Below are 227 nucleotides of genomic sequence, written 5' to 3' on the forward strand. Positions count from 1 at the left end.
TATATATGTTAATTCTTGTTTGGAATGATTATAATATAAAAAATTAATGTGTTATTAAAAGTTACAAAAGTCTTTCGTCAGTTATTTTTTTTTATAAATATCTAACTTCCAAAATTACATTATTTTTTCTCTTGAAAAACATCCATTATATATATAGAAAAATCTATTTAGTTGATTATATTTAAATAAAAATTTAATTATAATTTTTTGAATCTACGCTTAGTTAC

This window comes from Solanum tuberosum, unplaced genomic scaffold (genome assembly GCF_000226075.1).
Source record: "Solanum tuberosum cultivar DM 1-3 516 R44 unplaced genomic scaffold, SolTub_3.0 scf00276, whole genome shotgun sequence".
NCBI classification, from domain to species: domain Eukaryota; kingdom Viridiplantae; phylum Streptophyta; class Magnoliopsida; order Solanales; family Solanaceae; genus Solanum; species Solanum tuberosum.